General features: G+C 43.5%; 1 long non-coding RNA gene across 1 annotated transcript; it reads left to right on the forward strand.

The window, feature by feature from the left end:
• Positions 1–3,321: 3,321 nt before the first annotated feature.
• LOC115646665 lies at positions 3,322–7,229 on the forward strand. Its single transcript, XR_003999097.1, has 3 exons — positions 3,322–3,334; positions 5,807–5,810; positions 7,146–7,229. It is a non-coding gene; the product is annotated as an uncharacterized LOC115646665 (long non-coding RNA).
• Positions 7,230–15,029: the final 7,800 nt, after the last annotated feature.

Here is a 15,029-nt window from a genome sequence, read left to right on the forward strand (position 1 = left end):
CATAATTAACTTTTTTAGAGAAGATAAGCAAAATAGGCATTAAACACCTCAGCTTTCTTGGTGTTGTCCATTATTAGATCGCCTGCCTCACTAAGTAGAGGCCCTACACTTTCCTTCATCTTTCTCTTGCTCCTAATATATTTGTAGAACCTTTTCTTATTGCCTTTTATGTTCTTTGCTAGGTGTAAGTCATTGCATGCAACTAGCCTTTCTGATTTTGTCCCTACATGCTTGTACTATCCTTTAGTAATTTGCCTAACTTCCCACTTTTTGCTGGCTTCCTTTCTGATTTTCAGGTCATTAAAGAGCGCCTGTAACACTGAGGCAATACTTTCCTCATTATCTCAGCACAATAAAGCTACATTGCTGATCTTCCCTTCCAACCACCACAGGAAATGTTTTCTGTCATCTTTTTGTACGTACAGCATCAAAAACAATGAGAATGAAATTCTGACGCCCATTGAAACAATGGGAGTTTTGCCATAGATTTCAGTGGGGCCAGGAGTTCATCCTGAATGTCTAGAGAGCTAGGATCTGTGACAAATAAAATATAAGAAGAAAGAAATCATTGAAATTATGGCCCTGATTCAGCAAAAGCTTTGCTGATTTAAGACCTATATTGGGTCTATTTATAATATTAAGGATCCTTTCCCTGCATGTCAGAATTACAGTACCATTCCGACTTGTTTTACACCAGTGTTTCTCAAACTAGGGTTGCCACTTGTGTAGGGAAAGCCCCTGGCGGGCCGGGCCGGTTTGTTTGCCTGCCCCGTCCACAGATCCAGCCAATCGTGGCTCGCACTGACCATGGTTTGCTGCTCCAGGCCAATGGGAGGTGCTGGAAGCGGTGGCCAGTAAGTCCCTCAGCCTGCGCCATTTCCAGCAGCTCCCATTGGCCTGCAGCGGCAAACCACAGCCAGTGGGAGCCGCAATCGGCCAGATCTGCGGACGGGGCAAGTAAACAAACCGGCCTGGTCCGCCAGTGGCTTTCCCTGCACAAGCGGCAACCCCAGTTTGAGAAACACTGTTTTACACTTTGCCTGTATGTTGAACAGCGCATTCTAAGCTGAGAGGCAAGATTCAGGACACACTTCATCTGTGAACTTGTACTCACTCCTTTTATGAACTCGGATGTTTCTCCACATGAAAATACATTTTTTTACATTTGTCATAACAGCATGCATGCCGTAAACCTGCTGAAATCCCTCTCCACTGCAGAGGTTTGTGAGCTGAATCAGTGTTAAGAGATTCATTAAATCTCCTGTAACAAAAATAGTAAGGTTTTAGATCTAATGTAAAGCTGCCCACTATCCAGATTTAGCTCCAAGCAACCAATACGTGGGGTTATTTTCATTTTCAGAAACCTCCCATCACAGGAATTACAGGAGCAAGACAGAACACCCACAAACACCTAAATATAGGAGGGAACAATCTTCACAACTATTCCTCCCACAAAGGATAAAATCTCTGGGGGCAATGGTCCTCCTCCCTTTTCCCTTCCACTGCACCTCCTTTCCCAGATGTTTCCAATCAGCTGAGGTAGCAGTTCATGCATTCATGTAACTGATCCCAGGGAGTGTGCCGCATGTGATCAACATTAACTCACCAACGAACAAAGAACTGCAGTTAATCCCTTGTTAAATAAAAAGCAGATTAGCTCAGATTAAATATATTAAGTGATAGGCGAACCTCAAATGGTTTGGAAGTTGGATTTGGTTTGGATAAGCATTCAAAAGTTTTGGTGTTTACCGAAATCCTATCCAGACTTTCTGAAGGTAATATGCAATCAGACTGGGAAACTCACGGAAAGGCTGTCTTGTAAGAGTTCAGGTACTTCCTGCTTTCTGCCTGAAATACCACAAAAACCAGACTTCCTCATGGTGTTTTAATTTTTGGCACTATCGCTTCTAATCCTGTTCAGAATCAGGAAGTACTGAGGTGCAGAGGGATGTAAACTACTACATGGGAACATAGTTAAAAGAACATTAGCTAACCTCGAAATAGTTTAGGATCAGTTTGCCTTGATTCTTGGGTTAAGGTTTGAATTGGTTCTGAAAATTTATAATTATTACTATATCACCATCAGTGTCCCTGGTGTTCTGCAGAAGGTAAACAGAGCTGCTTGAAACATGGGGTGAAAGATGTTGCATTGTTTTCACAAAAATAAATTCCTGTTTGTTTCATGTTGTTGCAGTTTGAAATATTAAATAGTGGCAACATGTAATAGATTTCTGTCCCAAGGCACAAAAGGACTAGAGACCTGATCCAAAGTCCATTGAAGTCAACGAAATGCTTTTCATTGACTACAATGAGCTTTGGATCAGTCCCTTAGAGATAGATTATATTTTTTTAAGAGAAACCTAAATGCCATACTACACAATGACTATGCATTTACATACCTGAATTTGTATGTGCAATTACTTGTACCATAACTGTGCTCACAGGTCATGTTTTTCCACATACATTTGGTCATTCAGATGTCTAAACACAGCTTCTTCTTGCAAATGCCCAAACTTCTGGCCCACTTGGTATACGATAATGTAAATGTAGTCACATATAAACTCTGATTCTGCAAAGACTTACGGCTGTATTGAACTTTAGTCCCACTGATGCCATTGAGATTACACCCATGCATAAAATTAAGCGCATACAGAAACCTTTGCAGAATCAGGGCCGTGTTTTGAAAGTTTTTGATTTTGGACCTAATTTTTTCAATATCGTACCCTAAAGTTTTCTATTTTTGCTGAACTAGTCTGGTTTACCCACCCCTAATATGTATTTGTCTCATTAGATCTATTAATGGGTATGTGTGTGTACAAATATGAAAGCATATATACAAAAGTACCGAATCCACAAAAAATCATTTTAAAAATATCCTTATTAAATACAGGCTCTACTGCCCACTACAGAGCTAGTGCCCAGATATCAGGGTGACAGACACTCTAGAAAGGAATAAAATTGCTAGCTATGTGCTTATTCCACTCTACTGAAGAACCAGATTTAGTTCAAATACGTCTTGAAATGAATCTCTCCCAAGATTTTCTATTTTATTTTCATTCTATACATGACAGTGAAGTCAGGAAACAGTAAACAAATGCTATTTCCCTGAAACAAAAAATCAAAAATAATAATACCCAAAGACAAAATCAGGAATTTGATTCTGACAGCTCCATCTGAGAATGTTTCTTTCATATCACACATTTTTGTAATGAAATGGCAAGCAGAAATTATTAGAGATTAAAATATATGTACATAAATCACAATATTATCATCTGTGTCTGATTTCACAGGCTTGAGTTTGAACAAGGGAGATGGCAGATAGTCTGGGCCTCTGGTGTTGAACTGGGCATGGCAGGGCTGGAAACTAGTCATTCAGTACACAACACAATTTGCTCCCATAGTGGATAAAACTAGTTATTAAATCAGGTATATGGAAGTAGATCCAGGTAGCTTAGTTAACATCAGCTTAGGACAGGGGTCATCAACCTTTCAGAAGTGGTGTGCCGAGTCTTCATTTATTCACTCTAATTTAAGGTTTCATGTGCCAGTAATACATTTTAACATTTTTAGAAGGTCTCTTTCTATAAGTCTATAATATACAACTAAACAATTGTTGTATGTAAAGTAAATAAGGTTTTTAAAATGTTTAAGAAGCTTCATTTAAAATTAAATTAAAATGTAGAGCCTCCCCGGACTGGTGGCCAGGACCTGGGTAATGCGAGTGCCACTGAAAACCAGCTCGCGTGCCGCCTTCGGCACCTGTGCCATAGGTTGCCTACCCCTGGCTTAGGACCTGGTCCTGGGTATTAAGGAAAATGATCAAATTTCATTCACCTCTTTCCCATTCTCTAATCAAATATTTCTTCAAGGCTAGATTCATTGATTATAAAGCCAGAAGGGTGCCCCACTGCGATGATTCTGCCTCCCTTATTCATGAGTAGCAGCACCTTGCTCAAGGAGAAGCCCCACTGAAAACAATGGAATTTGGGAAATGAAATACTGATCAACATGAGGGCAGCAGAATCTTAAGTGCTAAAATGTGAATACTTTAGGGTTCTCTGTGCCTAGGCTTGTAATAAACTAAATGAATCCTTTTCTAACCAGAAACTTGCCCTCAGAAAACTTTTAAAAATATCGTTTGTCAAATACTTCGGGTTTTTTTGGTAATGAAATGCTAATAAACATGTTGAGCAGTAATTTATTTTGTGGTACCTTACTCACTAAGAGTGAGAATAGTTAGTAGCTGTGTTCAAGATGAATGTCTTGAAAATACCTTTAAATTCTATCCTGTCCTTTACCGGTTTCGATGCATACTGCCTCAGAGGTTCACAGCCCTAGGGTGATTTCTTAATGCTAAAAGTAAATACAAAAATGAGAGGAAAACATTCCTCATGCATTCTTATTTACCTTTCCTGGCAGAAGGTCATTTCTGTCACTCAAAGCTCACACTGTTCTCCTTTTAATTTGGCATCAGTTCCATGTCTGCTCTTGATAATATTATCAGTGTTGGGTGTGAGCCAAGTCAAGTGCCAGACTTCTCTAACCAATTTGTCCAAAAAAGTTGATCATTTTGTTGGTTAATTTTTCATTCTTTGATTAAAGAAATCTTTAATGGCTTTTTCTTACAAATATTCTGCCATCTCGCCTTTTCGTAAAGCATTTCATTGCACCACTTTAACGCTATTCCATATCGGAAAGCTCACGATGTTCTAACACATTCACAGAGAATGAGCATCCAGCAGAACTGGTTGAAATATTTTGAACAAAAAAAAATTCATAAACATTTTGGATTTTGTCATGAAATTGTAAAATGAAAAATTTATCATTTTTTTCCAGCTTTTTGGTTCCTTTTTTTTTTTTTAACTCCAGACCCCTTTTTCCTTTTTCCACCCTTTGTCAGTGGCAAAACAGAAAAAAGAATGCAAGGATGGATATTCTCCTAGTCTCCCCTACCAATATTTTTTGACTTGCTGTAATCTCTAACTCATTTGAAAGTTTCAGTGTTGGATGATGAAACAAGAAAGAAAGAAAGAAAGAAAGAAATTGGGTTAAAAACATTCATTATCCGCAGCAGAGACTGGGTTTTATACCTTTCATATAGCATGGAACAAATTATAATTCAAAAGTAAACGGGGATGTAAAGTAGAAGCTGTCTGCAGACCAGGTAACTGTTTGCACACAAAGGGTCGTTGAACCTGGAAAGACGTATGTGCAAATGCATACTTGTTTGCTCTCTACACAAAGGAGGCTATTTCCAGGAGCACATGCATATTTCATGTGTATTTTGAGAATGCATATTTTATAAGCAGAATTTAAGCACCTATTTTTCAAAATCAGGCTTTAAATGGCCAATAATTCAATTAAAAGTTAATAAGCTGACTAACAATCCACATGCACTGTTTTAGCATATAAGTCGGTATTGTAAATGAACCTGCATTATTTCCCTAGCTTTCCTATATCTGTTTTTATAAGAGTAATCCGGGTCAGTCAATTTTCCTTTAATAAGGCCCAAACTATGGCCTTGCCTATGCAACCACATGGAGAGTAGGGGTGACTAAAATTCTCCCCTTCTTATTACCTCTGTGTGGCCTCCCTGGATGTTGTGTCCTTGTGTGTATAGGTAAACTGGAGCTGTGCACCCACTAATCCCACTCTCTGAGTGGTGGGGAATGGGTGGAGATGTGCTCTACGCCTGCCAATGCCCCAGCCAGCAGAGCTCTGACAGTGCAAAGAGTGAGGATTTAGCAGTCCACTACTGACCAGGACCAGGAAGCCAAAGGGGAGCCAGGAAGAAATCCTGCCTCAGCAAGGTTCCTCTCTGTCCTCTCGACTTCCTGGCTCTGTTTCTGAGGCAGCAGAACCACAGTTCGACCCTTATGCAGGACAGATTGTATAATCTGGCCTGCTGAAAATTTAAATTCAGGACTATTTCCTTCCATGTTTGTAGATATAAACAACGAAAGCTTAAGCATGACATCTCTTAATTCAGAGGAAGGGTTTATATAAACATGCATTTGCTTTTCTGTTTTCCTTTGTAACAGAACATTGAGAAATAGACATATTTCAAAATGAGGCAAACTAACATCTTCTCTAACACCACTTACTAATGTTATAAACTATTATAAACACCAGTTAATAATAATATTTTAATCTTGACAGTGAATTTTGAATTATCTCATGGCATATACACATGGGATGAAGATTTGCCTATGTGAATGCTGATTTCCTATTGGTCAGGAGTGCCTGAGGTCAAAAGGTGAAAGTTGTTTATAATTATTGAATCCCTACACCTCGTGTTCTGGATGGAGTTGTGAAGGGAACAGTGCTGGAAGTTTGGAACAGACTCTGCTCTCTAAACTCCTTGAAAAGTAGTCTTTGATGAAATTCAAGCACTTTATTAAGGAAATCCAGATGGGTGCTTTGATGCGGACACAGTGGCAAAAAGAGGACAGACACATTGAATTAAATGGCAGGCCACAACAACTTTTATTAAACTTGAACAAAGGGGAGGGTCACTAGCCACCCATCACCCAGCCTCTCCTATACCAGGCATTTAATTTGTTCCAGTGCAAGGGTTACAGAGCTCCTTTGCATAACTCGGGTAGGCCCTCCTCAGTCTACTTTCCAGGACACAGGTCTCGGTGAGTCCTACCACCCTCCCTCTTCAAAGTGGACAAAGAATACAGAAGGGTGGGGACCGCAGCCCACAAAGATCACAAGGTCTATTCCATTTGCCCAAAGCCCATCACCAAAATCCCAGGTCTTTGATCTCTGCCAACCATTCATTTTATTCTCTTAACCACACTGAAAAAGGATTCAGGGGGCCTGGGGTCTTTGGTGGTAATTCGGTGGCGGGGGGTCCTTCCGCTCCGGGACCCACTGCCAAAGTGCCCCAAAGAACCATTGCAGGGGCACCCCACCGCCAAATTGCCACCGAAGACCTGGCACTTCGGCGGCAGATCCCGCTTCAGCGGTAATTCAGTGGCGGGGGGTCCTTCCTCCCCGGAGCAGAACTTCTCATGGAGTAGGAACTCAAGATGGTTGGTTCAATTCTGGGGCAAGGCATACATAATAGGACCACTAACAAGCCCCCTCCATTTGTAGATGTGATGGTCAGTCACCAACAGCCTAAAAATCTCCTTGAGAGTTTTCTGGGGCCCCTGGAGCGAGTGAAGGACCCCACTCCAGGGACCCTAAAAAACTCTCGTGGAGGCCACTGTAGGGCCCGGGGCCTGGGGCAAATTGCCCCCTCCCCTCTGGCTGGCCCTGTGCGTCATACTGGAAGGATTCTGTGTTCTAGAAAAGTACTCCATTGAATAAGTCTTTGGATATGTCTACACTGTGTAGTAAACCTGGACTCAGGCTTGGGTTTAAGCCTAAGCCACCCTGAAGTCAACACACAAAGCCTTCTGACTTGTACCAGAAACTTCTCGGGACTTGGGCTTGTGGACTTGCCTAAAGTTGTGGGTCTGAGCCCAAGTCCTGCTCTGGCATGGGGTCCAAGGCGAATCATTTTGCAGTGTAGATGCAGCTGAAGCCCAGGTCACCAGGCTCATATCGGAAGAGTCCACCAACACTATCCCACAATCCCCTAGGCCTGTATGTCTGAGCCCTCCTATCCACAAACTTCTGAGTCAATTCCCAGAAACCAAAAGCAACCTCCTGGTTCAAATACAGCTGCTTGATGTTTAACCATTCCTTTCCACATGGACTGCTCACCTGTAAACATAGTTAACCTTGTCATGTTTTAGCTATGGGCAGCACTACGAAGCAGCCCTACACCAAGTGTGCTGCTTGCAGGCTAAAGGAACATAGCTAGATTCTGGTAAATCCGTGATCTGAAGCAAGCAAGACATTTGACTTCAGCAAGAGCACAAGAAATGAGCATGTGTATAAAAGTGTCTCAGAGCAGCTGAGGATCCACCAGATCAACAGTCAGTGCTGGGAGCAAACCAAGTCCCTCAAGACCAATTACCACAAAACCAGAGATGATAACTGCACCTCAGGGAATTCCTCATCTACCTACTATTTCTACAAGGAATTTAATCAGTGCTGGGAACTGCCCAAAGCACTGAGCCCACAGTGGTGCATGATAATCTGCTGAGCAGGGAGAGCACCCTTATAAGACCGCATTCACAGGTACCACCAAACGACAGCCTACTGATCAAGCACCTGGAGTAACCCTGGTGCCAACACCAGTCCCGGATCAGGCTATGCCATCAAACAGCTACAGCCCATCCTGGGTCTATATTTAGAGGACCTATTTGGGAACGGCTCTGGAGAGTAGCCCGTAGCTGAAACTACAGCAGAAGAAGTGCCAAACCAGGGAAGGAGCCTGATATGTTTCTTCTGCCTGCCATATTTGCTGCTATTAGTATAAGAATGGGCGCGATTTCCGGGTTATGTGCAATTACATTATTATTCTAAGCAGGAAGATGTAGTGTGCTTCTGATGAGGGCAAAAGCTATGCTACTTCCCCAGAGGCCAGAGGTGAAAGTAAGCTGATACAGTCAGGTATGGCATACCAGTAAGAGCTGGTACACAGCCGACCATACTGGTGGCAGCCAGGAGCCCCAGGGCTTCGGCAGCAATTTAAAGGGCCGGAGCACCAGTGATGATTTAAAGGGCCCAGGGTTCCAGCCCTTTAAATTGCAGCTGGAGCCCCAGGGGAGCACTAGCAGTGGCAGCAGCCAGTAGCCCCGGGCCCTTTAAATTGCCACCGGGCCACACAGAAGGGCTGGCTGGAGGAGTCTGGCCACAGCTCAACCCATTCTGCCTGAGGCCACGCTCCTTCGGGCTAAGCCATCCCCCATTAAGTTACTTTCATCCCTGCCACTGTCCCAGTCACCCTACACCACATGGAATATGGAAAGTGGGAAAAAATTAAACAAGCAGTTAACATGACATTTTTACTAGCTACATGCTTGATGTTAGACAGATAGATTGGGGCATCACACTTAAGAGCTTTACAGTCCCTTTCCTGCAAGTACAACACAATTTAGAAATCATCCCACTGTCCTGGGATCTCTGTACTGTGCTTGTAAGGAGGCTGTAATGCATCTCCATCCTATATCAGCATCTTATTGATTTTGCCACAAATTTTCACTCATTCCTCACCGGTGATTCATGCGAACTTCTCATGGAGTAGGAACTCGAGATGGTTGGTTCACTTCTGGGGCAAGGCATACATAATAGGACCGCTCACAAGCCCCCTCCATTTGTAGAAGTGATGGTCAGTCACCAACAGCCTAAAAATCTCCTTAGCATAGATAGATGGCTCTCCTCTTCTGGCTTAGTACAGAAGTTTATTCTTCCACTCAGGCACCTCAAGAACCGTAATGTCCTCCCAAGCTTGCCCTACCAGAGAGGAAACCCTCCACCCACTCACTCGGGAAAAATTGTGAGAATTTGATTTTCTATGTGAATCTTATTGTGAGGTGCATTGGCATGAAAGATAACTTGCAGGACCTTTGGAGCTGGGCAATGATTTTTGTATGAACAAAATAAAACTGAATGATAGAAAGACATATCTTTTGACTCTGAAGTGACACAACCCCTGAAAAACAATGGAAATATTTGTTTGTTTTTCTCATGGTCAGACAATTAGCCTACTCTTTCAGGTTCCTTCGCAGGCCTTTCCACCTCTGCTGGGCAGAGACAAGAGCCCAGGGAAATGAACTCTCAACTAATGCGCAAAAAGAAAAAGAGTGAGGGATGAAATGACAGTGTACACGTTAGCCAAAGCCAATCAGCACGTTGCGTATCAGAGGGAGAAGACAGAGAGTTTGGAAAGAGAGAACAGTTGCCCAGCATGAGGAGAGATTGGTGGCACAGTTCCTGAAGCATGACCACAGGCTGAAGGAGGAAGCAGAGACAGCATGCAGCACAAGGAGCTTTTCAAGAGGTTACTTGCTCTCATGGCCACTAGACTGCAGGCTCCAGCTTCAGCACCTGCTCTATCTCTACGTGCTGAGTCCCACCACACTACCATGTCTTGCAGCATATGCAGCCTTTGCACAGTTGTGGGGGGGGTAAACTGGTCCTCATCTCAAGCAATGGCCACTGCAGGGAACAGTCAAATGTACCCTGTAACACTCCTCCACTCCTGTACAGCATGGTCCACATGTGTGAAACACACCAGAAGGGCCAAGGAGAACAAGAGGACAGGAGACACACAGAAACAATGAAACTGCAATGGTAAAAGCATACAGAGTTCTGGACAGGAGGTCTCTAGCCTCACAAGATGTTACATAACTTTAGCATTAAGTATTTCTAATTAATTATTATTTGTAAGTGTTTGGCCAATCTGGCAGTTGTAGAAGGGTTGGGACTTGAATCATACTCTAATAAAAGCAGTAGTAAAATTTGTAAGCCAAAGACGTGAAGTAAGATGAGGCTATGAGTTAATACATGCCATTGCCTCATCAGCGTCATCCTTCTGCCTGATGCACCAGGAAGATGCTGGGACACTGTAGTTCAATGTTGGCAAGACATTTTCAATAAATTTCTTGAGGCACATTTTTAAATCTGAGTAACTTCATCTGTGATGACTGAGTTTCCTTCAGTCTCTTTTTTTCTTGAGTGGGGGAAGGACATTTCAAAATTTCAAAGTTTTTTTCATTTTACAGGGTTGAAAACTGACCTGTTTTTTCATTTTGTTGAGTTATTTTTGCAAAATTAAAACTTTGTAAATTTTTCTGTTTTTTCCATCATTTCTTTTCTTGTCCTTTCCTTCCTCCTTCCCTCCCCCTTTTCTTCTTTTCTCTCCCCTCCCCATTTGTTTTCAAATATAACCAAAAATAACCGGGAGAAAAAGTAAAGGAGAAGGAAAGTAAAGAAGGGAGGAAAGGAATTTGAGAAAATGAAAATGGAACAACTATTTAGAAAATTGGGGAACATACTGGGGGAAATACAAGGTTTTGTAAAAAAATTTTGAAAATGGACAATTTTTGCCAAAATATTTTATTTAGGAAAAAGAGTTATTTTTTGACATAAAGACTTTTGAAAATTTTCAGCCAGCTCTAGGTTTCTTTGTGTTTTACACATTTAAATAAACTGCCTATTTAGCATTATACAATCAGTTCCAAGTGAAGACCTTCATAGCTCATGCCTGTAGCTGCCAGTCACTTATCTTGGCAGGTGAAGCTCTGAAAACAGTTAATCTGAGGATAATTTGCAACAGCAACAAATTGTTGTCTGTAATGCTTTTGTGGACTCAGTGATAAGGATATTAATTTACATTGTGTTAATTTTAGAGGTGAAGGGTTGTTTTGTTTTGTTTTACCAAAGTGACTGTTACAAAGAAAAGGCTATTTAAAGTAACAAGACTTTCTTTCGCTTGTAAGGCCTCTCCTTAGATTGATTGATTGATTGATTTTTGGCATTTCTCTGGAATTTGGTTTTGGCTTTTGGTTTCCAACTTGAGATATCAGGCCTGATGCCATGTCACACTATGCTGTGATCTCATAGCCATTAAGATTCTATTGGGCATGTCTGGTCCTGCCCAAAAGAATCTGTGTCCGATGAAAAGCAGTGCTGATGATGCATTAGGGTTGCGCTCCGCTTTGAGCCAGTAAGAGGGAGGTCCTGACCACTTGTGACCATCAAGGGCCAAAGTTTCAGAGCCAGTCTCAGTCTGTGCACCTGTCTAGCCCATGTAGTTTTTGAATGCTATCATTTGTGCCTAAATGAGAGAATGGACAATTTCATAAGAACATAGAACTGAAAGGGACCTCCTGGGTCATGGAGTCCAGCTAACACCATCATACGATCACTTTCAATCATGCCCACCCTTCTTAACATATTGGTCTCACTGAAATTTCATGAGTGTTCTCTCCTGATTCCCCACCCCTACTTCTCTGGTCATTCTGTCATTCTCTCTTTCAGTGAGCCCTTTTCATCTACACTACAGGATTATTCCGATTTTACATAAACCGGTTTTGTAAAACAGATTGTATAAAGTCGAGTGCATGTGGCCGCACATAGCATATTAATTCGGTGGTATGCGTCCATATACCGAGGCTAGCGTCGATTTCCAGAGCGTTGCACTGTGGGTAGTGATCCCATAGCTATCCCATAGTTCCCGCAGTCTCCCCCACCCCTTGGAATTCTGGGTTGAGATCCCAGTGCCTGATGGGGCAAAAAACATTGTTGCGGGTGGTTCTGGGTACAGCCTCACCCCTCCCTCCGTGAAAGCAGCAGACAACCATTTTGTGCCTTTTTTCCTGGGTGAACTGTGCAACTGCCATACCATAGCACAGCAAGCATGGACCCTGCTCAGATCAAGACCGCAATCGTGGATGTTGTAAACACCTCGCGCATTCTCGTGCAGTCTATGCTGAACCAGGACCTGCAAAGCCAGGCGAGGAGGAGGCGGCTACGGCAGCGCAGTGACAAGAGTGATGAGGACATGGATGCAGAATTCTCTCAAACAGTGGGCCCCTGCACTTTGGAGATCCTGCTGGTAATGGGGAAAGTTCTAGCCATTGAACGCCATTTTTGGGCCCGGGAAAAAAGCATAGACTGGTGGGACCGCATAGTTTTGCAGGTTTGGGACGATTCGCAGTGACTGCCAAACTTTCGCATGCATAATGGCACTTTCATGGAACTTTGTGACTTGCTTTCTCCTGCCCTGAAACGCCAGAATACCAAGATGAGAGCAGCCCTCACAGCGGAGAAGCGAGTGGCAATAGCCCTCTGGAAGCTTGCAATGCCAGACAGCTACCGGTCAGTTGGGAATCAATTTGGAGTGGGGAAATCTACTGTAGGGGCTGCTGTGATGCAAGTAGCCAAAGCAATCATTAAGCTGCTGCTACGAAAGGTTGTGACTCTGGGAAACATGCAGGTCATAATGGATGGTTTTGCTGCAATGGGATTCCCTAACTGTGGGGGGGGGCGATAGATGGAACCCATATCCCTATCTTGGCACCGGAGCACCAGGGCACCCAGTACATAAACCGCAAGGGGTACTTTTCAATGGTGCTGCAAGCACTGGTGGATCTCAAGGGACATTTCACCAACATCCACGTGGGATGGCCAGGAAGGGTTCATGATGCTCACGTCTTCAGGAACACTACTCTGTTTAAACGGCTCCAGCAAGGGAATTACTTCCCAGACCAGAAAATAACAGTTGGGGATGTTGAAATGCCTGTAGTTATCCTGGGGGACCCAGCCTACCCCTTGATGCCATAGCTTATGAAACCATACACAGGCAGCCTGGACAGTAGTCAGGAGCTGTTCAACTACAGGCTGAGCAAGTGCAGAATTGTGGTAGAATGTGCATTTGGCCTTTTAAAGGCGCGCTGGTGCATATTACTGACTCGCTCAGACCTCAGCCAAACCAATGTCCCCATTGTTATTGCTGCTTGCTGTGTGCTCCACAATCTCTGTGAGAGTAAGGGGGAGACCTTTATGGTGGGGTGGGAGACTGAGGCAAATCACCTGGCCGCTGATTACATGTAGCCAGACACCAGGGCGATTAGAAGAGCACACCACGAAGCGGTGCGCATCAGAGAAGCTTTGAAAACGAGTTTCATCACGGGCCAGAGTACGGTGTGACTGTTGTGTTTGTTTCCCCTTGATGAAACCCCCCCCGCCGATTGACTCATTCCCTGTAAGCAACCCACCCTCCCTCTTCGATTACAGCTTGCTTAAGGAAATAAAAAGTCACTATCTTTTAAAAATCATGTATTCTTTATTAAAAAGTCATTATAAAAAGAGAGAGAGAACTGACAAGGTATCCCGGGTGTGGTTTGGGAGGAGGATAGGAGGGAAGGAAAAGGCCACTAAAAATATTTCAAAGTAATGACAGCCTTTTTGTTGGGCTGTCCACGGGAGTGGAGTGGGCGGGTTCACGAAGCCTTCCCCCACACGGTCTTACACGTCTGAATGAGGAAGATATGGAACATGGTGAGTGGTGAGGGTGGTTACACAGGGGCTGCACTCTGTGACCCTGCTGCTGTTCCTGAAGCTCCACCAGATGTTGGAGGATGTCAGTTTGATCACGCAGCAGCCCCAGCGTTGCATCATGCCTCCTCTGATCTTCCTGCCACCATCTCTCATCACGTTCGTCCCTCCTGTCCTCACGTTCACTGGCATCTTTCCTGTAATTTGATACCACATCCTTCCACTAATTCAGATGAGCTCTTTCATTGTAGGTTACTTCCATGAATTCTAAGAACATTTCGTCTCGCATCTTCTTTTTCCTCCACCTTATCTGAGATAGCCTTCTGGATGGAGTAGAGAGGCTTGAAAAATTTGCAGCCGCATGAGGGAGGTAAAAAAGGGAGAGAAGTATTTAAAAAGATACATTTTACAGAACAATGATTATACTCTTTCACAGTGAACAACACTATTCACCTTACATAGCACATGTGATTTCACTACAAGGTTGCATTTTGCATCTAAATATTGAGTGCCTGCGGCTCTGGTGTTACAGATCTCACAGACGCAGGTCCGGACAGCAGAATTCAGCTTGCATGCAGCCATGGTAAGCCATTGTCTTTCGGCTTCTGCAGCCTTCATATACACAGTGCCCTCCTTTCCCAAATACCAAGCAAAGCCTGTTCAGTGCTGCTTCTTTCCTGTTAACATGCAGCAGCAGAAACCACCCCCCGCTCCAATTCTGTGGGATGATTGCTTTACCCCTCCCCCCACTGTGTGGCTGGTATCATGGAAGATCACTGCTAAACAACCCCTTTCCCCCCCACCGCGTGGCTGGTAGCAGGGAAGATCCCTGCTAGCCAAACGCGAAAAAACTCAGCACCGTTACCCTCCCTCCCCTCTCCCCACTTGGCTACCTGCAAGGAAGGATTTCTTTTAAGCAACAGGCAAACAGCCCAGTAGGAATGGCCATCTCTGTCCCCTTAATTAAAGTCCTGAATTTCAACCAGGTTACTATGAACGATATCACTCTCCTGAGGATAACACAGCGAGATAAAGAACGCATGTTGCTTGAATGCTAGCAACCACCGGGACCATACGCAGCTAGGCTTTGTCATGCAATGATACCAGATTACTTGCTACATGCA

The sequence above is a fragment of the Gopherus evgoodei genome, chromosome 2, assembly GCF_007399415.2.
Source record: "Gopherus evgoodei ecotype Sinaloan lineage chromosome 2, rGopEvg1_v1.p, whole genome shotgun sequence".
Classification (NCBI taxonomy): Eukaryota; Metazoa; Chordata; order Testudines; family Testudinidae; genus Gopherus; species Gopherus evgoodei.